This window comes from Salmo salar, unplaced genomic scaffold (assembly GCF_965601325.2).
Source record: "Salmo salar unplaced genomic scaffold, fSalSal1 ptg000432l, whole genome shotgun sequence".
NCBI lineage: Eukaryota > Metazoa > Chordata > Actinopteri > Salmoniformes > Salmonidae > Salmo > Salmo salar.
In genome coordinates, this window is record NW_027675387.1 from 1473596 (window position 1) to 1497852 (window position 24257).

Genomic DNA, 24257 nt, shown 5'->3' on the forward strand with positions numbered 1-24257 from the left:
CGGGCCCTGATTAACACTAGTAAGTACTGTCTTAAATACAGAGGCACAAACTCTGCAGTTGTTGAACTGATGTGTGGTGTTAAAGGGGAAATCTGCAATTGCTACATCCATATTGTGACTTTATAATTATTAATTTATAGCCATTGATTCTTGAAGAATATAACATGCCTCATGAGCTTAGTTCAACTGTTGTACCCCATCAGAACCCCCAAAGAAACTTTTTTTACTCCAATGTTTAGAAACAATGTAATCAACACTGTATAGCCTCAACATGGTTAAAACTATAATGTTGACATCATGGATGGTCAGTCCTTGCATCCATAGGTCTGTCTATGAATTTGAAAGTAGTTACATTTCTCCAACCCCATAATCATCTTATAACCAAAACAGTGGTGGAATTACAGCTTTGTTATTGTATGAACGGCAGATTGGTTGATTGATTGTGTGGCTTTTTTAAAGGGGCAACCTAGTTTTTAAACAGAAACAAAATGGCTGCCCAGAGGCTTGGTTTGGTAAACAGCTGAGGGATGGGGGAAGGAGAAATGTAACCACTCTCAAATTCATAGGGACCTCGTCAAGAAGTTCAGACATCTTGGCGTAACAGTTATAAGGTGTTGGCTTGACAGTCACTGGACCCAGGTTTGAGTTCAGCTCAGGGCCTCCCCCTGAATTCACTACACTATGAATACAAGGACTTGCCATCCATGAGGTCATAATGATAGTTTAACCAGGTTTCTAGGCTATATAGTATATTCTAGAATTCATCCATGATGTTATAATGATAGTTTACCCTGTTTGGGATAGGGGGCAGTATTTTCACGTCCGGATAAAAAACGTACCCGATTTAATCTGGTTACTACTCCTGCCCAGAAACTAGAATATGCATATAATTAGTAGATTTGGATAGAAAACACTCTAAAGTTTCTAAAACTGTTTGAATGGTGTCTGTGAGTATAACAGAACTCATATGGCAGGCAAAAACCTGAGAAGATTCCATACAGGAAGGCCCTGTCTGATAATTTGTTGTCCTTCTGCATCTCTATCGACATTACAGCATCTGTGCTGTAACGTGACACTTTCTAAGGCTTCCATTTGCTCTCTAAAGCCACCAGAAAGTGGAATGGGGTGTCTGCTGTCTCTGGGAAAAGTACAGCAGCTCTGTTTGTGATCAGTCAGCCTGGGGACAGTGAGACTGAGATGCGCGTTCACGAGAATTCAAATGTTTTTTCTTTCAGCCTTTGAATGAATACAACGTTGCCCGGTTGTAATATTATCGCTATTTTACGAGAAAAGTAGCATAAAAATTGATTTTAAACAGCGTTTGATATGTCACAAAAACCAAAACCACAGCTAAATGCAGCACTAACCTTTGATAATCTTCATCAGATGACAACCCTAGGACAATATGTTATACAATACATGCATGTTTTGTTCAATCAAGTTCATATTTATATCAAAAACCAGCTTTTTACATTAGCATGTGACGTTCAGAACTAGCATACCCCCCGCAAACTTCCGGGGAATTCGCTAACATTTTACTAAATTACTCACGATAAACGTTCACAAAAAGCATAACAATTATTTTAAGAATTATAGATACAGACCTCCTCTATGCACTCGATATGTCCGATTTTAAAATAGCTTTTTGGTGAAAGCACATTTTGCAATATTCTAAGTACATAGCCCAGGCATCACGGGCTCGCTATTTAGACACCCGGCAAGTTTAGCACTCACCATAATCATATTTACTATTATAAAAGTTTGATTACCTTTTGTTGTCTTCGTCAGAATGCACACCCAGGACTGCTACTTCAATAACAAATGTTGGTTTGGTCCAAAATAATCCATCGTTATATCCGAATAGCGGCGTTTTGTTCGTGCGTTCCAGACACTATCCGAAATAGTAAAGAAGTGTCGCGCGCATGGCGCAATTCGTGACAATAAAATTCTAAATATTCCATTACCGTACTTCGAAGCATGTCAACCGCTGTTTAAAATCAATTTTTACGACATTTTTCTCGTAGAAAAGCGATAATATTCCGACAGGGAATCTCCTTTTCGGCAAACAGAGGAAAAAATCCCAAAGGCGGGGGCGGTCGGGTCACGCGCCTAAGCCCAGTGTCCCTTGATCGGCCACTTGAGAAAGGCGATAATGTGTTTCAGCCTGGGGCTGGAATGACGACATTCTGTTTTTTCCCGGGCTCTGAGCGCCTATGGACGACGTGGGAAGTGTCACGTTAGAGCAGAGATCCTTAGTAAATGATAGAGATGGAAAAGAAGTTCAAGAAATGGTCAGACAGGCCACTTCCTGTAAAGGAATCTCTCAGGTTTTGACCTGCCATTTGAGTTCTGTTATACTCACAGACACCATTCAAACAGTTTTAGAAAATGTAGGGTGTTTTCTATCCATATGTAATAAGTATATGCATATTCTAGTTACTGGGTAGGAGTGGTAACCAGATTAAATCGGGTATGTTTTTTATCCAGCCGTGTCAATACTGCCCCCTAGCCCTAACAGGTTAACTTCGGCGATGTCATTTTCAAAATAGCCTCCAACACTCTACTCAGCAAACTGGATGCAGTCTATCACAGTGCCATCCGTTTTGTCACCAATGCCCCATATACCACCCACCACTGCGACCTGTACGCTCTCGTCGGCTGGCCCTCGCTACATATTCGTCGCCAAACCCACTGGCTCCAGGTCATCTATAAGTCTTTGCTATGTAAAGCTCCGCCTTAACTCAGCTCACTGGTCACCATAGCAACACCCACCCATAGCACACGCTCCAGGAGGTATATCTCACTGGTCATCCCCAAAGCCAACACCTACTTTGGCTGCATTTCCTTCCAGTTCTCTGCTGCCAATGACTGGAACAAATTGCAAAAATCGCTGGAGTTGGAGACTTATATTTCCCTCACTAACTTCAAGCATCAGCTATCTGAGCAGCTTACCGATTGCTGCAGCTGTACACAGCCCATCTGTAAATAGCCCATCTGTAAATAGCACATCCACCTGCCTACCTCATCCCCATGTTTTTATTGACTTTTTTTGCTCTTTTGCACACCAGTATTTCTACTTGAACATCTATCACTCCAGTGTTAAATTGTAATTACTTCACTACTATGGTCTATTTATTGCCTTGCCTCCGTACTCCATTTGCACACACTGTATATAGATTTTTCTATTGTGTTATTGACTGTTCGTTTGTTTATCCCACGTGTAACTCTGTTGTTTGTGTCGCACTGCTTTGCTTTATCTTGGCCAGGTCGCAGTTATAAATGAGAACTTGTTCTCAACTGGCCTTCCTGGTTAAACAAAGGAGAAATAAAAAATAAAATCTTAACTTTATTGACAACACCCAAATGGATACTGTCATTAACGTGGTTCTTCTATAATTACACATAATTCATAATACTGTAGCAAACATTATATTAAACAGGACATTCAAACAAGCCTTACAATTATAATCCAAAGTAGTGTGAAATGCACTCATAAGCAACCTGGAAATGGAGGTTACTCCCCTGAGTTTAACCCCATTCACATTCAGAATACATTGTGAAAAACTAAAATCTTTGCTCGCCATTTTTGCTCCAGGCAGATATAGTACATCCATAACAAGTGGTTTCCTCATTAGCTGGAGGAGTTTCTATAACCAAATTGCATGTGCATCGCACTCGTGCCGCAATTTTAGCAAACACAGAAAGGGGCCTATATTGGAGACCAAAAGTCGTCTGGCACACTGTTTAGAGTTTCAACAACATGAATAACGTATTTCTAGCCTATGTTACTACTCATGTGAAAACAAGACAAAATATGACTATTCTTGCTCATTTTAAGACAATTGTCAAATAATTTTTACATTCATTACAGACGTCAATTGTTGTCCAACATCATGGCTCCACTGTTGGCATCACCTTTTACAGTGGATTACCGCTGTTGTGGGCCTTTAATCATCTGTCTGACTTTGTTGTTCACACAGGAGAGAGGCGGGACTATCGTGGATCCTCTGGGGAGCCTCAACAACCTCATGATGCTGAAGAGGCAGAGAAGAGTCTCTCCAGATCAGAACACCTCAAGAAACACCTGCAAAGACCCACAGGGAAGAGAACTCACTGCTGCTCTGACTGTGGGAAGAGATTCACCTCATCAGGCATTAAAATTCATCAGAGAATCCACACAGGAGAGAAACCTTATAGCTGTAGTCAATGTGGGAAGAGGTTTACTCAGTCAACCAGCCTGATATCACACCAGAGAATACACACAGGAGAGAAATCTTATAGCTGTGATCAATGTGGGAAGAGTTTTAGTCAGTCTCGCTATCTGACAGTGCACCAGAGAACACACACAGGAGAGAAACCTTATAGCTGTGATCAATGTGGGAAGAGTTTTACTACATCTGGCTCTATGACTTTACACCAGAGAATACACACAGGAGAGAAACCTTCTGGCTGTGGTCACTGTGGGAAGAGTTTTAGTCAATCTAGCGCTCTGACTTTACACCAGAGAACACACACAGGAGAGAAACCTTATAGCTGTGATCAATGTGGGAAGAGTTTTACTACATCTGTCTCTCTGACTTTACACCAGAGAATACACACAGGAGAGAAACCTTACAGCTGTGGTCAATGTGGAAAAGGTTTTTGTCAATCTGGAGAGCTGACAGTGCACCAGAGAATACACACAGGAGAGAACCCTTATAGCTGTGGTCACTGTGGGAAGAGTTTTAGTCAATCTAGCGCTCTGACTTTACACCAGAGAACACACACAGGAGAGAAACCTTATAGCTGTGATCAATGTGGGAAGAGTTTTACTACATCTGTCTCTCTGACTTTACACCAGAGAATACACACAGGAGAGAAACCTTACAGCTGTGGTCAATGTGGAAAAGGTTTTTGTCAATCTGGAGATCTGACAGTGCACCAGAGAATACACACAGGAGAGAAATCTTATAGCTGTGGTCACTGTGGGAAGAGTTTTTGTCAATCTAGATATCTGACAGTGCACCAGAGAACACACACAGGAGAGAAATCTTATAGCTGTAATCAATGTGGGAAAAGTTTTACTCAGCTATGCAACCTGATATCACACCAAAGAACACACACAGGAGAGAAACCTTATAGCTGTAATCAATGTGGGAAAAGTTTTACTCGGTCAAGCAGCCTGATATACCACAGGGGAACACACACAGGAGAGAAATCTTATAGCTGTGATCAATGTGGGAAGAGTTTTACTCAGCAAAGCCGCCTAACATACCACCAGAGAACACAAACAGGAGAGAAACCTTATATCTGTGCTCAATATGGGAAGAGGTTTGGTCGATCTGGGCAGAGGACTGTACACCAGAGAACACACACAGAAGAGAAACCTCATAGCTGTGCCCAGAGATAATCTGATAAAAGATCTCTGATCAAATATCAGAGAATACATACATGAAGGAGTTGTTTCATGATATAAATGAAATTAAATCTCACAATGTAGAATGTTTTAACATTGTAGTCGGAGATTTTTAATGATGTCACATTGTAGAACCCTAAACGTTTGTCCCCTGTTCTATTGATTTCAACATGATATGGATATTACCCTCAGGGGGAAAATCCAGGCTCTGAAATGGAAGAGTTACTATTTATGTGATTTAATAAAAAGTGACTAACACAAATAGAGTTGTGTAACACTTACCATGTTGGTGACCCACTTCAATCACAATGCAACACTTCAAAATGTAGCTAGCTGTTTTCTACAAATTGTCCTCTAACCAGTGATGTACACATTATTCCCAGATTCCATGTGGTTTTTGAGCTGTTAGTTTTAACAGGACGTGCAACCTCATCTCCCTCCTCTCGGCACAATTGATTTCAACATGATATCGATGAGTTATGACAAATAAGTTTTGCGTTCCTTTGTTAAGCGACCCCTACATTTAAATACATCACTCCAAGATGTAGCTGACTGTCTTCTGCAGGTTGTCCTCTAACCAGTGAGGTAAAATATATCTCCCATTTCCATGTGTTTTTTTAGTTATGCTAGTTTCAACAGCACGTACAACCTGATTTCCCCCTAATCGATATCATTGATTTATTGCTACTTGTCAAAACAACAGTGTTTTTGATTGTTGTGTCCATGATGAGGACAATTTGGTTTGTAACTGTCTCAAGGGTGGGCAGTCAAAAAGTTTTGTGTTTAGCGTTTAGCCAGTGAGTTGCCATGGATCTTTTTTTGACTGCACGTTTTTCCGTATTGGAGATGAGTTTTGTTCGGGCTCGTTCCAAGGAGACGAGAGTTCTAGAAGCTAGTGGGGAAAAAATACGTTTTTTTCTTGTTTTTTAATTGTTGACAGCCAGTAGACACCATGTTTATATTGGTGAAGGTGAAGCATTGTAGTTGATTATAATGTGAAATGGAAGTTGTTTTCTGTTGGTGGTAAGCATTCTCTTAAGGTGTTACAGTCTTTGGTTTTTCCATTTATGTTTTGAGGTTTGGATTTTTGCACGTCTAGCTCGTTAGCACGTCTAGCCTCTTACATCTAGACGTTCCGCTAGCGGAACACCTGCTCCAATATCCAATGATGGGCGTGGCGCGAAATACAAAGTCCTCGAAAATCCGAAAACTTCCATTTTTCAAACATATGACTATTTTACAGCATTTTAAAGACAAGACTCTCCTTTATCTAACTACACTGTCAGATTTCAAAAAAGGCTTTACAACGAAAGCAAAACATTAGATTATGTCAGGAGATTACCCAGCCAGAAATAATCAGACACCCATTTTTCAAGCTAGCATATAATGTCACAAAAACCAAAACCACAGCTAAATGCAGCACTAACCTTTGATGATCTTCATCAGATGACACTCCTAGGACATTATGTTATACAATACATGCATGTTTTGTTCAATCAAGTTCATATTTATATCAAAAACCAGCTTTTTACATTAGCATGTGACGTTCAGAACTAGCATTCCCACCGAACACTTCCGGTGAATTTACTAAATTACTCACGATAAACGTTCACAAAAAACATAACAATTATTTTAAGATTTATAGATACAGAACTCCTTTATGCAATCGCGGTGTCCGACTTTAAAATAGCTTTTCGGTGAAAGCACATTTTGCAATATTCTGAGTAGATAGCCCGGCCATCATGGCTAGCTATTTTGACAGCCACCAAGTTTGGTACTAACCAAACTCAGATTTACTATAAGAAAAATTGGATTACCTTTGCTGTTCTTCGTCAGAATGCACTCCCGGGACTTCTACTTCAATAACAAATGTTGGTTTGGTTCCAAATAATCCATAGTTATATCCAAATAGCGGCGTTTTGTTTGTGCGTTCAAGACACTATCCGAAGAGTAAAGAAGGGTGACGCGCCCGGCGCGTTTCGTGACAAAAAATTTCAAAATATTCCATTACCGTACTTCAAAGCATGTCAAACACTGTTTAAAATCAATTTTTATGCAATTTTTTCTCGTAAAAAAGCGATAATATTCCGACTGGGAAACCCTGTTTTCGTTCAAAGACGAAAAAATAAAAACATGGTGTCGGCTCGAGCACGCGCCCCCAGTCTCATTGTTTTCAGATCGACCACTATCCAAATGCGCTACAGTTTTTCAGCCATGGCCTGCAAAGTTCAAAGTTCTGGCGCCTTCTGAGAGCCTATGGGAGCGTTAGAAAATGTCACGTTACAGCAGAGATCCCCTGTTTTGGATAGAGATGATCAAGAAGGCCAAGAAATGATCAGAGGGGGCGCTTCCTGTTTGGAATCTTCTCAGGTTTTGGCCTGCCAAATGAGTTCTGTTATACTCACAGACACCATTCAAACAGTTTTAGAAACTTTGGAGTGTTTTCTATCCAAAGCTAATAATTATATGCATATTCTAGTTTCTGGGCAGGAGTAATAATCAGATTAAATCGGGTACGTTTTTTATCCGGCCGTGAAAATACTGCCCCCTATCCATAACAAGCTAGCTCGTTAGCACGTAGGACGCACTGATTGGTGTCACATCGTTAGTCAGTATGTGTTACACCTGTGCTGGCTTGTCCATCTCGTTAGTGGGAAGGTGTTTCACCTGAGCTGGTCCAGGTTCTATTTAAGAGTGTCTGGTCCAGTGCTCCAGTTGTCTTGATACATGTGGAGAGTCAACACCTTTAGTTGTTCCACCTTTTTGGTTTACTTCCTGTCTTTAAGTTTGGTGTGGGTTTTTCTTTAGTTTGTCTCTTCTTGGGAAGATTTAGTGGGTCTCATGGTGGGTGTCTTTTAGGTCCCAGTTGTTGTTACTAGTCAACTTCCAGTGGACACCCCCATAGTGTCTTTCAGAGCCCCTCCTAAAACCCCACCTGTTTAGTTGTGGTTGTTGTCAGTGACTCTTTGTTAGTTCCTCTTCTATTTGAGCAACATTTGAGATTTTTCTTGCTGGGGAACGTAACAACAAACAAAGTAGTAAAACAAGCTGGTATTTTGGGTTGGATATTGCATCCAATTAATATTTTAATCAATGGCATTTCCTTAGAATGTTCATTAGTCTTTCAGTTGTTAGTCTTCTGTTTGTTGTTTACTAAATATTTTCATTTTTTTATTTTTTCCTGTGAAGCCATTGTGTTGCATCCATGTCTGAAATGTGCTGTATAAATAAAGCTTGATTTGATTTCAACAAATTAACCCAATGACTGGCCAATCAACAGACTCTTGGTATGAAAAACAGTATCACTTTTCCAGCCTGCTGAAGGCGTGGTGGAGTGGTAAACACCACCCCCGGCTCTACCAGGGACTTGAGGTGGTCTCCCACAGCTCTGCTTATGTCATGTTCTGTGGCCTTGCTGTTCCATTTCTGACTGCCCCTGCAACACAGAAATAAACACATTTAGTCATATTATATAAAACATTCAAAGTAATGGATATGGAGCATCTATGGCCTCAGTTACACCTGGCACCTAAATGTGACTTCTGTCATCTGATCACTCCAAGCTGCATTAGGTTCAGATCTACCAGGATGGGCTTTTGACATAGTCTGGATGCAGTCAGGCCACTGAATATGCATCAGCAATGTAAAGAGATGTTGGGAAAAGTACATTATACACAAATGACCTTTGTAATATCAAAGAACAAATGTGTGTGCCTGAGGGGAAATTAACTTCATACAGCCAAGAGGGGTGAGAAATTACACCAATATCAGTGGACAATTTGCACTAATGTAAATAAACATAGATGGAACATATTCCCTTTTGCTGACGTGATGAACCACTAAGGGGACATAAATATTTACCATCTAAACCATGTGTGACCTCTCACCTCTCTGGCTGTAGAAGTGTTCTGCCTAACCAGTCCCTCAACAGCTCTCTGACTGAGCTCCACCCTCACTGGGTCTTCAGAGGAGAGGAAGGCTGAGGAGGGATGGAAGGATGAATGGATCAGTCAGTCAATAATGTGTAGAGCTGCTGTCTATGCTGTCTGACAAAATCACTATTTTAGTAGTTCATTAAAGTAAATAAGGCTTTATGACTGCTGAATACCAACTATCAATCACTTAGATCATGTATTTTCAGGTAGAGATACATCCTTGGGACGTCCCTAGCCAGTTGAAGTTGACATTTTAAATGGTTAAGGTAGGGGTTAAGGTTAGGGGTTAGGGTAGGGATGTCCCAAGGATCCCAGATAGCATTGACCATTGTGCATTCTTCTGTCTCTTTTACATAGCAGGTGATGGGTTCTGACTTCTGAACTTGAAAATATTAAATATCCTCATTATGTGAAATTGAATGAAACAATAATGTATGTTGATGCTAATATGATGTACAATATTCCATGATGTTTCTATATGATAACAATAGAGTAATATATTTAATATGATGTATAATATTCCATGATGTTTCTATATGATAACAATAGAGTAATATATTTAATATGATGTATAATATTCCATGATGTTTCTATATGATAACAATAGAGTAATATATTTAATATGATGTATAATATTCCATGATGTTTCTATATGATAACAATAGAGTAATATATTTAATATGATGTATAATATTCCATGATGTTTCTATATGATAACAATAGAGTAATATATTTAATATGATGTATAATATTCCATGATGTTTCTATATGATAACAATACAGTAATATATTTAATATGATGTATAATATTCCATGATGTTTCTATATGATAACAATAGAGTAATATATTTAATATGATGTATAATATTCCATCATGTTTCTATATGATAACAATAGAGTAATATATTTAATATGATGTATAATATTCCATGATGTTTCTATATGATAACAATAGAGTAATATATTTAATATGATGTATAATATTCCATGATGTTTCTATATGATAACAATAGAGTAATATATTTAATATGACAAATACTATTTTTTAATAGTTTCACTAATTCATTTTAATTAACTTAATCATTATGATTCAACATCAGTTCACCGTCTCACCTCATACTGTATTGGAGCAGCAGCAGCTGACTGCCCGGTTCAACATCAGTTCACCGTCTCACCTCATACTGTATTGGAGCAGCAGCAGCTGACTGCCCAGTTCACCGTCTCACCTCATACTGTATTGGAGCAGCAGCAGCTGACTGCCCAGTTCACCGTCTCACCTCATACTGTATTGGAGCAGCAGCAGCTGACTGCCCAGTTCAACATCAGTTCACCGTCTCACCTCATACTGTATTGGAGCAGCAGCAGCTGACTGCCCGGTTCAACATCAGTTTACCGTCTCACCTCATACTGTATTGGAGCAGCAGCAGCTGACTGCCCAGTTCAACAACAGTTCACCGTCTCACCTCACACTGTATTGGAGCAGCAGCAGCTGACTGCCCAGTTCAACATCAGTTCACCGTCTCACCTCATACTGTATTGGAGCAGCAGCAGCTGACTTGATCGTTGATGCTATTCATCATGTTTGAATCTGAGAGTAAATAGAGCCGACTACACTCTAAAAATGAAGGGTTCAACTGGAGTTGTTCTCAGATCCCCTAAGAACCGTAGGGTTCTTGGTCAATGAAAAACAGACCCAAAAGGTTCTTCAAAGAACTTGTTAGAAGGTGGGTTCATCGAGGAACCTCCGTTGTTGCTGGACTTCTTCCGGGAACTTCGCAATTACAACTGAAAACGATGGTGACAAGTTTGGATGCGACAACAGTTAAAAAGGTTAAGTTGGGTTGATGTTTGGCTCTGAATATGTCTCGAAATAATTTATTATAATAATATAACATACTAATAATGAATAACGAAGACAATGATGGTTTTCTGTGAATATCTTCCATAACGTTACTATAGTTAATGAACGTAAATATTAGAAAGCCGGGTTTGACCGTCGGCGTTGTATGAGCTACAGTACAGTACCGTTAGCTAGCTAGCTAACGTTATGTCCTAACTAGGCACAACTAGGTTTGGATTATTTCCTCAACTATATTCTTTCCCATATATTGTATATCGTTTCCATAAAGCCAACAACAGCTCTTATTCCTTCCCTTTCTCTAATGTATTTTGTAATAAAATTAGCAAGTGTAGTAAGACCAACATGGCTTTACACTCATTAATGTAAGTTTCCAATCTAGAGCAGTTCTCACTCATCTCCCCGAATTTTCAGAATTGACCTTTTCATTTCAGTTTTATTTCAAATGTAGTACCCGGACGGAGAAAATCCAATAAGCGTTTTATAGTTACATCGTTAGGGTAATTTACCCTAAAGTGGACACACTCCCATCAGTTTCTGAGACAACTGCCCAGACTTTGTAGACAGTTTAATAATGCTTAAACCTCATCTTTATCATATGATCCATTAAAGATACCAACTCAAAACCTACGTTCGTCTACATATGGGTTGTTTAAATTGTATCTAATTATATTCCCAGTATTACTTCATCAAATCTCTAGTAATCGATTATACACACATACAATTCATCATATTTTCATATATTCACAGAACCCATATAAAACGTAAGAAATTCTCAGGTAGTCACGACAACCATTCCATTTGCTTTTTCAGGGACTCTCCATAGCTACGAAGCATCTCTCCAAACATCCTCCCAGCAGAACCAAAAATAAACTTTAGTTTCCCGGACAATGACCATGGGATCCTCAACGGTTCTCTAACCTCCCAGAGACCACGGCAAAATCAAGCCTCCCAGGAACTATAGACCTTCCTCTGCTTTCTAAAATATCATTCCCCTCTCAATACCACCCCGTGAAAGGAACGGAACCCCAAGATAACGTTAGTTGGTAGAGCATGGTGTTTGCAACGCCAGCATGGTGTGTGCAACGCCAGGGTTGTGGGTTCGATTCCCACGGAGGGGTAGTACAAAAAAAAATTTTTTATGAAATGTATGCATTCACTACTGTAAGTCACTCTGGATAATAACATCTGCTAAATGACTAAAATGTATCCACATGTCAGTCATCTGATTAAGCATATTTCTATATGAGGAACTACAGATCTGTTACTATCCAAACATCAGATTAAGACTCAGTCACACAATGCTATTCCCAAACGTACCTAATCAAGTAGTTGTTTTTCCAACAATATTTTAACCTGCAGGAATATTTTCACATTTCTATCTCATGGTTAGCTATACTCGGCTCGCTGCCTCTCAGATCAAAGGTGGGACCATCTGCTCCGTTCCTGAAGTGTGGTCTCCCTGAGATCCCAAGTTAGAGGGATCCCTGCTGCACCATTTACCCAGGTCACCAGGAGCGGTCACCAAGTCAAGATTCACATCCCCATCGCCAAATGTGGTTAATTTCTTTAATATCAAATGAGGAGAGACAAACTTATCACACAAGTCAGAGTTAATCTTAAACTAAATCTTTATTCACTTATTAATAAGGGAGCAGGTCAATACAACACGCAAATATAGGGTGAATCAATTGAGTGCTCTACGATAATGATGGCTGGTCGACGAATCACCCCCAGATGATTCGTTGAGAGATGAATCACCCCCAGATGATTCGTTGAGAGATGAATCACCCCCAGATGATTCGTTGAGAGATGAATCACCCCCAGATGATTCATTGAGAGATGAATCACCCCCAGATGATTCATTGAGAGCCATGAGACAAAAGTACAAAGGTCTTTTACAGCCAAGATACACCCCTTTCAACCTACATGACCAACAACAGATGTATAGAACGGGTCACAAGGTTAAGATTTGTATGAAAGATACTTATAATTCTCAGCAGACAGTATCTGCTGTAAAAACACTACTCTTTGTGTAGAGACCAGGGTCTGGCCCTGAGGTCATCTCTCCCTGGTACCATATAGAACAGAAACATTAACTCATGTTCTGGAATGCAGTCTCTTTAGGTTTTATCACCCAAAAGACATTGTAAATCTCCTGTCAGTGTTTTCTCCCAGAGGCCCATCCTCAGTAGAACACACAGACACAATAGTTCTAAGAACCCTCTATTCTGTTGCATAAAACAACCATTTGATGCAATAAAAGTATTATAACATAATCTTGCAGTTTTGCTCTCAGTGTCCACTGAAAGTTGACTAGTAACAACAACTGGGACATAAAAGACACCCACCATGAGACCCACTAAATCTGCCCAAGAAGAGGAAAACAAAAGAAAAACCCACACCAAACTTAAAGACAGGAAGTAAACCAAAAAGGTGGAGCAACTAAAGGTGTTGACTCTCCACATGTATCAAGACAACTGGAGCACTGGGCCAGACACTCTTAAATAGAACCTGGACCAGCTCAGGTGAAACACCTTCCCACTAACGAGATGGACAAGCCAGCACAGGTGTAACACATACTGACTAACGAGGTGACACCAATCAGTGCGTCCTACGTGCTAACGGGCTAGACGGGCTAACGAGCTAGACGTGCTAACGAGCTAGACGTGCTAACGAGCTAGACGGGCTAACGAGCTAGACGTGCTAACCAGCTAGACGTGCTAACGAGCTAGACGTGCTAACGAGCTAGACGTGCTAACGAGCTAGACGGGCTAACGAAGCTAGACGGGCTAACGAGCTAACGAGCTAACGAGCTAGACGTGCTAAATTCCAAACCTCAAAACATAAATGGAAAAACCAAAGACGGTAACACCTTAAGAGAATGCTTACCAACAACAGAAAAAAACTTCCAATTCACATTATAATCAACTGCTTCACCAATATAAACATGGTGTCCACTGGCTGTCAACAATTCAAGACAATATATATACACTTCTAGAACTCTCGTCTTCCTAAATCCCACTAGCTTCTAGAACTCTCGTCTCCTTGGAACGAGCCCAAACAAAACTCATCTCCAATACGGAAAAACATGCAGTTATAATAAATTGTGATCCATGGCAACGGACTGGCTAAACACAAAACACTCAACTTTTTAACTGCCCACCCTTGAGACAATCAGCAACCAAGTTGTCCTCACCACTGACATGTCTGATTTCAAGAGGAAACTCCTGCAATATCCATAGTAACTTTCCACCTCACTGCAGAGCTTCTCTCTCTTTTCAGGGTTCACTAGATAGGCATGTTGTTGGATCAGGCCCAGTCCAAAATGTCATGCTCTAGTACATTTGGTTTGGCACATCTGAGAATTAACCCTGATATTATAAAAGCAGGGTAACAATGTCAATATAATAGTCAGTTGGTTACATAAATAATTATTACTAAATGTTACATGAAATGTAAATATGAAATATTTGGTTGCATAGTCTTATTTTCAACAGCTTTTCAATTACATGTTGCTAGGTGGGATATCCCCAATGTCAAAACACAATTTTAACATGTCCAAATCTAAACATAAAATGTGCTATATACACAAACATCTGCCACAATAATCATATTACTTGTATTATTTAAAACAAGCAGCTTATAAACTGCACAAGCACGAAAAACGCTGTTGTTTTGACAAGTAGCAATAAATCACTGATATCCATTAGGGGTGAAATCAGGTTGTACGTGCTGTTGAAACTAACACAACAAAACAAAAAAACACATGGAAATGGAGATATATTTTACCTCACTGGTTAGAGGACAACCTGCAGAAGACAGTCAGCTACATTTTGGAGTGATGCATTTAAATTTAGGGGTCCCTAAACAAAGGAACACAACACTTATTTGTCATAACTCATAGATATCATGTGGAGTTTTTTTCTTCTTTACCGTTGTTTTACCAGTTAAGTTGACTGAGAACACATTCTCATTTACAGCAACAACCTGGGGAATAGTTACAGGGGAGAGGAGGGGGATGAATGAGCCAATTGTAAGCTGGGGATGATTAGATATCCATGATGGTATGAGGGCCAGATTGGGAATTTAGCCAGGACACCAGGGGTTAACACCCCTACTCTTACGATAAGCACCATGGGATCTTTAATGACCTCAGAGAGTCAGGACACCCGTTTAACGTCCCATCTGAAAGACGGCACCCTACACTGGGCACTGTCCCCAATCACTGCCCTGGGGAATTTGGATATTGTTTAGACCAGAGGAAAGAGCGCCTCCTACTGGCCCTCCAACACCACTTCCAGCAGCATCTGGTCTCCCATCCAGGGACTGACCAGGACCAACCCTGCTTAGCTTCAGAAGCAAGCAAGCAGTGGGATGCAGGGTGGTATGCTGCTGGCAATCAATTGTGCGAAAGGAGGAAGATGAGTTTACACATCCTGTTAAAACGAACAGCTCAAAAACCACACGGAATCTGGGAATAATGTGTACATCCCTGGTTAGAGGACAACTTGTAGAAAACAGCTCGCTACATTTTGAAGTGATGCATTTTGATTCAAGTGGGTCACCAACATGGTAAGTGTAACACAACTCTTTTTGTGTTAGTCACTTTTTGTTAAATCTCATAAATAGTAACTCTTCCATTTCAGAGCCTGGATTTTCCCCCTGAGGCTAATATCCATATCATGTTGAAATCAATAGAACAGGGGACAAACGTTTAGGGTTCTACATTGTGACATCATTAAAATACTCCTTCTACAATGTTAAAACATTCTACATTGTGACATCATTTCATTGATATCATGAAACAACTCCTTCATGTATGTATTTTCTGATGTTTGATCAGAGGTCTTTTATCTGTGAATCTCTTGTCACACTGATCACAGCTATAAGGCTTCTCTCCTGTGTGTGTTCTATGGTGAAGAGTCAGAGTGCTCAATGCAGCAAAACTCTTCTCACATTAACCACAGCTATAAGGTTTCTCTCCTGTGTGTGTTCTCTGGTGTTGAGTCAGAGTGCTAGATGTAGTAAAACTCTTCCCACAATGACCACAGCTATAAGGTTTCTCTCCTGTGTGTGTTCTCTGGTGTTGAGTCAGAGTGCTAGATGTAGTAAAACTCTTCCCACATTGACCACAGCTATAAGGTTTCTCTCCTGTGTGTGTTCTCTGGTGTAAAGTCAGATATCTAGATGTAGTAAAACTCTTCCCACATTGACCACAGCTATAAAGTTTCTCTCCTGTGTGTGTTCTCTGGTGTTGAGTCAGAGTGCTAGATGTAGTAAAACTCTTCCCACATTGACCACAGCTATAAGATTTCTATCCTGTGTGTGTTCTCTGGTGTAAAGTCAGATATCTAGATGTAGTAAAACTCTTCCCACATTGACCACAGCTATAACATTTCTCTCCTGTGTGTGTTCTCTGGTGTTGAGTCAGAGTGCTAGATGTAGTAAAACTCTTCCCACATTGACCACAGCTATAAGGTTTCTCTCCTGTGTGTGTTCTCTGGTGTAGAGTCAGAGAGCCAGATCGACCAAAACTCTTCCCACATTGATCACACCTATAAGGTTTCTCTCCTGTGTGTATTCTCTGGTGTAGAGTCAGAGAACCAGATTGACTAAAACTCTTCCCACATTGATCACAGCTATAAGATTTCTCTCCTGTGTGTATTCTCTGGTGTAAAGTCAGATATCTAGATGTAGTAAAACTCTTCCCACATTGATCACACCTATAAGATTTCTCTCCTGTGTGTATTCTCTGGTGTGATACGAGATGGCCAGATTGACCAAAACACTTCCCACATTGACCACAGCTATAAGGTTTCTCTCCTGTGTGTGTTCTCTGGTGTAGAGTCAGAGTGCCAAATGTAGTAAAACTCTTCCCACATTGATCACAGCTATAAGGTTTCTCTCCTGTGTGTATTCTCTGGTGTAGAGTCAGAGAGTCAGATCGACCAAAACTCTTCCCACATTGATCACACCTATAAGGTTTCTCTCCTGTGTGTATTCTCTGGTGTAGAGTCAGAGTGCCAAATGTAGTAAAACTCTTCCCACATTGATCACAGCTATAAGGTTTCTCTCCTGTGTGTATTCTCTGGTGTAGAGTCAGAGAGTCAGATCGACCAAAACTCTTCCCACATTGACCACAGCTATAAGGTCTCTCTCCTGTGTGTGTTCTCTGATGAATTTTAATGCCTGATGAGGTGAATCTCTTCCCACAGTCAGAGCAGCAGTGAGTTCTCTTCCCTGTGGGTCTCTGCAGGTGTTTCTTGAGGTGTTCTGATCTGGAGAGACTCTTCTCTGCCTCTTCAGCATCATGATGTTGTTGAGGCTCCCCAGAGGATCCACGATAGTCCCATATCTCTCCTGTGTGAACAACAAAGTCAGACAGATGATATAAAGGCCCACAACAGCGGTAATCCACTGTAAAAGGTGATGCCAACAGCGGAGCCATGATGTTGGACAACAATTGAGGTCTGTAATGAATGTTAAAATTATTTGATATTTGCCTTAAAATGAGCAAGAATAGTCATATTTTGTCTTGTTTTCACATTAGTAGTAACATCAATGATTGTAGGCTAGAAATAAGTTATTCATGTTGTTGAACCTCTAAGCAGTGTGCCAGACGACTTTTGGTCTCCAATATAGGCCCCTTTCTGTATTTGCTAAAATTGCGGCACGAGGGCAATTTGATTGCAGAAACTCCTCCCTGCTAATGAGGAAACCACTAGTTATGGATGTACTATATCTGCCTGGAGCAAAAATGGTGAGCAAAGATTTTAGTTTTTCACAATGTATTCTGAATGTGAATGGGGGAAACTCAGGGGAGTAACCTCCATTTCCAGGTTGCTTATGAGTTCATTTCACACTACTTTGGATTATAATTGTAAGGATATTTGAATGTCCTGTTTAATATAATGCTTGCTAAAGCATTAAGAATTATGTGTAATTATTGAAGAACCGCGTTAATGACAGTATCCATTTGGGTGTTGTCAATAAAGTTAAGATTTTATTTATTTATTTAACCAGGTAGGCCAGTTGAGAACAAGTTCTCATTTACAACTGCGACCTGGCCAAGATAAAGCAAAGCAGTGCGACAAAAAAACAACAGAGTTACACGTTGGATAAACAAACGTACAGTCAATAACACAATAGAAAAATCTACATACAATGTGTGCAAATGGAGTACGGAGGCAAGGCAATAAATAGACCATAGTAGTGAAGTAATTACAATTTAGCAAATTAACACTGGAGAGATAGATGTGCAGATGATGATGTGCAAGTAGAAATACTGGTGTGCAAAAGAGCAAAAAAGTAAATAAAAACATGGGGATGAGGTAGGCAGTTGGATGGGCTATTTACAGATGGGCTATTTACAGATGGGCTGTGTACAGCTGCAGCGATCGGTAAGCTGATCAGATAGCTGATGCTTAAAGTTAGTGAGGGAGATATATGTCTCCAACTTCAGACATTTTTGCAATTTGTTCCAGTCATTGGCAGCAGAGAACTGGAAGGAAATGCGGCCAAAGTAGGTGTTGGCTTTGGGGATGACCAGTGAGATATACCTCCTGGAGCGTGTGCTATGGGTGGGTGTTGCTATGGTGACCAGTGAGCTGAGTTAAGGCGGAGCTTTACATAGCAAACACTTATAGATGACCTGGAGCCAGTGGGTTTGGCGACGAATATTTAGCGAGGGCCAGCCGACGAGAGCGTACAGGTCGCAGTGGTGGGTGGTATATGGGGCATTGGTGACAAAACGGATGGCACTGTGATAGACTGCATCCAGTTTGCTGAGTAGAGTGTTGGAGGCTATTTTGAAAATGACATCGCCGAAGTTAACCTGTTAGGGCTAGGGGGCAGTATTGACACGGCTGGATAAAAAACATACCCGATTTAATCTGGTTACCACTCCTACCCAGTAACTAGAATATGCATATACTTATTACATATGGATAGAAAACACCCTACATTTTCTAAAACTGTTTGAATGGTGTCTGTGAGTATAACAGAACTCAAATGGCAGGTCAAAACCTGAGAGATTCCTTTACAGGAAGTGGCCTGTCTGACCATTTCTTGAACTTCTTTTCCATCTCTATCATTTACTAAGGATCTCTGCTCTAACGTGACACTTCCCACGTCGTCCATAGGCGCTCAGAGCCCGGGAAAAAACAGAATGTCGTCATTCCAGCCCCAGGCTGAAACACATTATCGCCTTTCTCAAGTGGCCGATCAAGGGACACTGGGCTTAGGCGCGTGACCCGACCGCCCCCGCCTTTGGGATTTTTTCCTCTGTTTGCCGAAAAGGAGATTCCCTGTCGGAATATTATCGCTTTTCTACGAGAAAAATGTCGTAAAAATTGATTTTAAACAGCGGTTGAAATGCTTCGAAGTACGGTAATGGAATATTTAGAATTTTATTGTCACGAATTGCGCCATGCGCGCGACACTTCTTTACTATTTCGGATAGTGTCTGGAACGCACAAACAAAACGCCGCTATTCGGATATAACGATGGATTATTTTGGACCAAACCAACATTTGTTATTGAAGTAGCAGTCCTGGGTGTGCATTCTGACGAAGACAACAAAAGGTAATCAAACTTTTATAATAGTAAATATGATTATGGTGAGTGCTAAACTTGCCGGGTGTCTAAATAGCGAGCCCGTGATGCCTGGGCTATGTACTTAGAATATTGCAAAATGTGCTTTCACCAAAAAGCTATTTTAAAATCGGACATATCGAGTGCATAGAGGAGGTCTGTATATATAATTCTTAAAATAATTGTTATGCTTTTTGTGAACGTTTATCGTGAGTAATTTAGTAAAATGTTAGCGAATTCCCCGGAAGTTTGCGGGGGGTATGCTAGTTCTGAACGTCACATGCTAATGTAAAAAGCTGGTTTTTGATATAAATATGAACTTGATTGAACAAAACATGCATGTATTGTATAACATAATGTCCTAGGAGTGTCATCTGATGAAGATTATCAAAGGTTAGTACTGCATTTAGCTGTGGTTTTGGTTTTTGTGACATATCAAACGCTGTTTAAAATCTATTTTTATGCTACTTTTCTCGTAAAATAGCGATAATATTACAACCGGGCAACGTTGTATTCATTCAAAGGCTGAAAGAAAAAAAAATTTAATTCTCGTGAACGCGCATCTCAGTCTCACTGTCCCCAGGCTGACTGATCACAAACAGAGCTGCTGTACTTTGCCCAGAGACAGCAGACACCCCATTCCACTTTCTGGTGGCTTTAGAGAGCAAATGGAAGCCTTAGAAAGTGTCACGTTACAGCACAGATGCTGTAATGTCGATAGAGATGCAGAAGGACAACAAATTATCAGACAGGGCCTTCCTGTATGGAATCTTCTCAGGTTTTTGCCTGCCATATGAGTTCTGTTATACTCACAGACACCATTCAAACAGTTTTAGAAACTTTAGAGTGTTTTCTATCCAAATCTACTAATTATATGCATATTCTAGTTTCTGGGCAGGAGTAGTAACCAGATTAAATCGGGTACGTTTTTTATCCGGACGTGAAAATACTGCCCCCTATCCCAAACAGGGTAAACTATCATTATAACATCATGGATGAATTCTAGAATATACTATATAGCCTAGAAACCTGGTTAAACTATCATTATGACCTCATGGATGGCCAGTCCTTGTATTCATAGTGTAGTGAATTCAGGGGGAGGCCCTGAGCTGAACTCAAACCTGGGTCCAGTGACTGTCAAGCCAACACCTTATAACTGTTACGCCATGATTATCTGAACTTCTTGACGAGGTCCCTATGAATTTGAGAGTGGTTACACTTCTCCTTCCCCCATCCCTCAGCTGTTTACCAAACCAAGTCTCTGGGCAGCCATTTTGTTTCTGTTTTAAAACTAGGTTGCCCCTTTAAAAAAGCCACACAATCAATCAACCAATCTGCAGTTCATACAATAACAAAGCTGTAATTCCACCACTGTTTTGGTAATAAGATGATTATGGGGTTGGAGAAATGTAACTACTTTCAAATTCATAGACAGACCTATGGATGCAAGGACTGACCATCCATGATATCAACATTATAGTTTTAACTATGTTGAGGCTATACAGTGTTGATTTACATTGTTTCTAAACATTGGAGTAAAAAAAGTTTCTTTGGGGGTTCTGATGGGGTACAACAGTTGAACTAAGCTCATGAGGCATGTGTTATATTCTTCAAGAATCAATGGCTATAAATTAATAATTATAAAGTCACAATATGGATGTAGCTATTGCATATTTCCGCTTTAACACCACACATCAGTTCAACAACTGCAGAGTTTGTGCCTCTGTATTTAAGACAGTACTTACTAGTGTTTATCAGGGCCCGTTCATTGTTAAAACCATTGGATGCCTTAACATGCCTTTGGGAAACCGGGCCCAGATATACAGTTTCCTCCTCTTCTTCCTTTTTCGATGTGACAGTCATCTCCCCCTCCTCTTCCACTCCATAAACTGCATCTTCCTCCTCTTCTTTTACAGTAACATCCTCCTCCTCTTTCACTCTGAACGCATCTTCCTCTTCTTTTACTGAAACGTCTTTCTCTTCTTCTTTCACGGTAACAGCCTCACCCTCTACTTGTTTTTGCATTGAAACAGCCTCCTCTTCCTCCTCCTCTTTGACGAGAGCTTCTTTCTCCGTCCAACAGACCTCTTCTTTAGCAGGAGAGTAGCTTAGTGAACGCATGGTCGGAGATGTTAGCTAGCTAGGCTAATGCTAACTTAACCAGCCCGCTAGCTGAATAATAACAACAACACCGTAAATATGAAATTAAATCGGATAACTAACTAGACGACAGAAGTGGGTTTAAAACACAGTGGCTAATATACACGAAAGCATCTAAAGAGCTTTATTGGTTTGGCTATTTTGTCTAGCAAGCTACTGAGGTGGCTGACTAACTGTTGTTGCTGTTGAAAGAAGCGTTCCGTCCACTAGATTATACGTCACAACAACAGCATTACCTTAAATTCCCACACCGCCATCTGCTGACTGGAGTGGGTAACATAGTTGAGTAAAATGTATATTATAATGTTCAGACAAAAAGTTAAACGGTAGGAACTTCCTGAATTGGAATTACCCCTCTACACATGTACTGCACTGGAATTATCCCATTGGCTGGCAGAAACGTGCAGTTTCGTTTTTATTGGGCCATCAAAGCTGTGTCAGGGATTTTTGTGATTGGTTCCATTTCAGTCACATGTGCATAAGGGAGAGGTGGTGTCTGATGTCTGCAGGTCAATGCAACTGAGAAATATGATCCTTGTAACTATTCTCTGTGAATATCATCAGTGGGAATGATTGTGAAATATGATCCTTGTAATTATTCTCTGTGAATATCAGCAGTGGTAATGATTGTGAAATATGATCCTTGTAATTATTCTCTGTGAATATCAGCAGTGGTAATGATTGTGAAATATGATCCTTGTAATTATTCTCTGTGAATATCAGCAGTGGTAATGATTGTTGAATGTCTATTAAGAATATCTGATCAACTTTATTTCACTTGGTGATGTTTCATTATAGAGAACATGACATGACAATACATGACATCTACAGTGGTGATGTTTCATTATAGAGAACATGACAATACATGACATCTACAGTGGTGATGTTTCATTATAGAGAACATGACATAACAATACATGACATCTACAGTGGGGATGTTTCATTATAGAGAACATGACATAACAATACATGACATCTACAGTGGTGATGTTTCATTATAGAGAACATGACATGACAATACATGACATCTACAGTGGTGATGTTTCATTATAGAGAACATAACAATACATGACATCTACAGTGGTGATGTTTCATTATAGAGAACATAACAATACATGACATCTACAGTGGTGATGTTTCATTATAGAGAACATGACATAACAATACATGACATCTACAGTGGTGATGTTTCATTATAGAGAACATGACATGACAATACATGACATCTACAGTGGTGATGTTTCATTATAGAGAACATGACAATACATGACATCTACAGTGGTGATGTTTCATTATAGAGAACATAACAATACATGACATCTACAGTGGTGATGTTTCATTATAGAGAACATGACATAACAATACATGACATCTACAGTGGTGATGTTTCATTATAGAGAACATGACAATACATGACATCTACAGTGGTGATGTTTCATTATAGAGAACATAACATAACAATACATGACATCTACAGTGGTGATGTTTCATTATAGAGAACATAACATGACAATACATGACATCTACAGTGGTGATGTTTCATTATAGAGAACATGACATAACAATACATGACATCTACAGTGGTGATGTTTCATTATAGAGAACATAACATGACAATACATGACATCTACAGTGGTGATGTTTCATTATAGAGAACATGACATAACAATACATGACATCTACAGTGGTGATGTTTCATTATAGAGAACATAACAATACATGACATCTACAGTGGTGATGTTTCATTATAGAGAACATGACATGACAATACATGACATCTACAGTGGTGATGTTTCATTATAGAGAACATAACATAACAATACATGACATCTACAGTGGTGATGTTTCATTATAGAGAACATAACATGACAATACATGACATCTACAGTGGTGATGTTTCATTATAGAGAACATGACATGACAATACATGACATCTACAGTGGTGATGTTTCATTATAGAGAACATGACAATACATGACATCTACAGTGGTGATGTTTCATTATAGAGAACATAACATGACAATACATGACATCTACAGTGGTGATGTTTCATTATAGAGAACATGACAATACATGACATCTACAGTGGTGATGTTTCATTATAGAGAACATAACATGACAATACATGACATCTACAGTGGTGATGTTTCATTATAGAGAACATGACAATACATGACATCTAAGTAGCTGAATATGATTATGGACTAACAGTTTGAAGGACACAACTCATGTTATTCTGGTTAAACAGAGAGAGACTAGTTGATTAAGGAGTGGGGATTTTTTTTACAATTAGGAAATAATATGTCATGTTTTA

At 39.8% G+C, this 24257-nt stretch overlaps 2 pseudogenes; one reads left to right on the plus strand and one right to left on the minus strand.

Annotated features, from left to right (window-relative positions):
- The first annotated feature begins 3760 nt into the window (after positions 1-3760).
- LOC145876047 (uncharacterized) lies at positions 3761-5514 on the plus strand (annotated as a pseudogene).
- A 2836-nt stretch (positions 5515-8350) lies between these two features.
- Positions 8351-22736, minus strand: LOC145876048 (uncharacterized; annotated as a pseudogene).
- Positions 22737-24257: the final 1521 nt, after the last annotated feature.